The following is a 2,950-nucleotide window of genomic DNA, read 5'->3' as shown; positions in this document are numbered from 1 at the left end:
AAAGGACTGCAAAATATCTTAGGCACTGATCTTTGGTTTTACAATAGTGATGTTATTCCCAGCAGCAATGTGGGGAGGTTCAGACTCTTGGGACCAGAGACTGCATGACCCTTAAAGTGTAATTTCTAATCTTGTAGCTATTATTTTAGTCCTTTAAGGCAGACTGGTCCCCACAAAAGAAGGGAGTCTTTTTGAGAAAGAGCAATAATCAATTTTGTTTTAGAGTCAAACCATGAAGTGAATTCTTTCCCAAAGTTAGTTCAGTCTATGCCCAGGAATAAACAAGGACAACTTAAAGGTTAGAAGCAAGATGGAATTGGTTAGGTCTGATTTCTTTCACTGTCATAATTTCCTCAGTTATTTGGTAAAGGCAGTTTCATAATGACCTCCAGTTCCATTCATGTTCTTGCAAATAACATAATCTAATTCTTTTTTATGGATGAAGAGTACTCCATTTTCTATATGTATCACATTTTCTTTTTTTTAATCATTACTATTTTTTTACTATACTTTATGTTCTAGGGTACATGTGCACAACGTGCAGGTTTGTTACATATGTATACATGTGCCATGTTGGTGTGCTGCACACATTAACTCGTCATTAACATTAGGTATACCTCCTAATGCTATCCCTCCCCCCCCACCCACAATAGGACCCTGCATGTGATGATCCCCTTCCTGTGTCCAAGTGATCTCATTGTTCAGTTCCCGCCTATGAGTGAGAACATGTGGTATTTGGTTTTCTGTTCTTGTGATAGTTTGCTGAGAATGATGATTTCCAGCTGTATCCATGTCCCTACAAAGGACATGAACTCATCCTTTTTTATGGCTGCATACTATTCCATGGTGTATATGTTCCACATTTTCTTAATCCAGTCTGTCACTGATGGACATTTGGGTTGATTCCAAGTCTTTGCTATTGTGAATAGTGCCGCAATAAACATACATGTGCATGTGTCTTTATAGCAGCATGACTTATAATCCTTTGTGTATAAACCCAGTAATGGGATGGCTGGGTCAAATGGTATTTCTAGTTCTAGATCCTTGAGGAATCGCCACACTGTTTTCCACAATTGTTGAACTAGTTTACAGTCACACCAACAGTGTAAAAGTGATCCTATTTCTCCACATCCTCTCCAGCACCTGTTGTTTCCTGATTTTTTAATGATTGCCATTCTAACTGGTGTGAGATGGTATCTCATTGTGGTTTTGATTTGCATTTCTCTGATGGCCAGTGATGATGAGCATTTTATCATGTGTCTGTTGGCTGTATGAATATCTTCTTTTGAGAAGTGTCTGTTCATATCCTTTGCCTACTTTTTGATGGGGTTGTTTGTTTTTTTCTTGTAAATTTGATTGAGTTCTTTATAAGTTCTAGATATTAGCCCTTTGTCAGATGAGTAGATTGCAAAAATTTTCTCCCATTCTGTAGGTTGCCTGTTCACTCTGATGGTAGTTTCTTTTGCTGTGCAGAAGCTCTTTAGTTTAATTAGATCCCGTTTGTCAATTTTGGCTTTTGTTGCTTTTGCTTTTGGTGTTTTAGACATGAAGTCCTTGCCCATGCCTATGTCCTGAATGGTATTACCTAGGTTTTCTTCTAGGGTTTTTATGGTTTTAGGTCTAGCATTTAAGTCTCTAGTCCATCTTGAATTAATTTTCGTATAAGGAGTAAGGAGAGGAACCAGTTTAGGCTTTCTACTTATGACTAGCCAATTTTTCCAACACCATTTATTAAATAGGGAATCCTTTCCCCATTTCTTGTTTTTGTCAGGTTTGTCAAAGATCAGATGGCTGTAGATGTGTGGTATTATTTCTGAGGGCTCTGTTCTGTTCCATTGGTCCATATCTCTATTTTGGTACCAGTACCATGCTGTTTTGGTTACTGTAGCCTTGTAGTATAGTTTGAAATGAGGTAGTGTGATGCCTCCAGCTTGGTTCTTTTGGCTTAAGATTGTCTTGGCAATGCAGGGTCTTTTTTGGTTCCATATGAACTTTAAAGCATTTTTTTCCAATTCTGTGAAGAAAGCCATTGGTAGCTTAATGGTGATGGCATTGAATCCATAAATTACCTTGGGCAGTATGGCGATTTTCATAATAAGTTGGATTGCTAGGTATTTTATTCTCTTTGAAGCTATTGTGAATGGAAGTTCATTCATGATTTGGCTCTCTGTTTGTCTGTTACTGGTGTATAAGAATGCTTGTGATTTTCGCACATTGATTTTGTATCCTGAGACTTTGCTGAAGTTGCTTATCAGCTTAAGAAGACTTTGGGCTGAGATGATGGGGTTTTCTAAATATACAATCATGTCATCTGCAAACAGGGACAATTTGACTTCTTTTCCTAACTGAACACCCTTGATTTCTTTCTCCTGCCTGATTGCCCTAGCCAGAACTTCCAACACTATGTTGAATAGGAGTGGTGAGAGAGGGCATCCATGTCTTGTGCCAGTTTTCAAAGGGAATGCTTCCAATGTTTGTCCATTCAGTATGATATTGGCTGTGGGTTTGTCATAAATAGCTCTTATTATTTTGAGATATGTTCCATCAGTACCGAATTTATTGAGAGTTTTTAGCATGAAGGGCTGTTGAATTTTGTCAAAGGCCTTTTCTGCATCTATTGAGATAATCATGTGGTTTTTGTCATTGTTTCTGTTTATATGCTGGATTATGTTTATTGATTTGCATATGTTGAACTAGCCTTGCATCCCAGGGATGAAGCCCACTTGATCATGGTGGATAAGCTTTTGATGTGCTGCTGGATTCGGTTTGACAGTATTTTATTGAGGATTTTTGCATCAGTGTTCATCAGGGATATTGGTCTAAAATTCTCTTTTTTGTTGTGTCTCTGCCAGGCTTTGGTATCAGGATGATGTTGGCCTCATAAAATGAGTTAGGGAGGATTCCTTCTTTTTCTATTGATTGGAATAGTTTCAGAAGGAATGGTACCTTT

This window comes from Macaca thibetana, chromosome X, assembly GCF_024542745.1.
Source record: "Macaca thibetana thibetana isolate TM-01 chromosome X, ASM2454274v1, whole genome shotgun sequence".
In the NCBI taxonomy this organism is placed as follows: Eukaryota; Metazoa; Chordata; class Mammalia; order Primates; family Cercopithecidae; genus Macaca; species Macaca thibetana.
The sequence above is the reverse complement of the archived record's forward strand: the minus strand, read 5'-3'. Positions refer to the sequence as shown.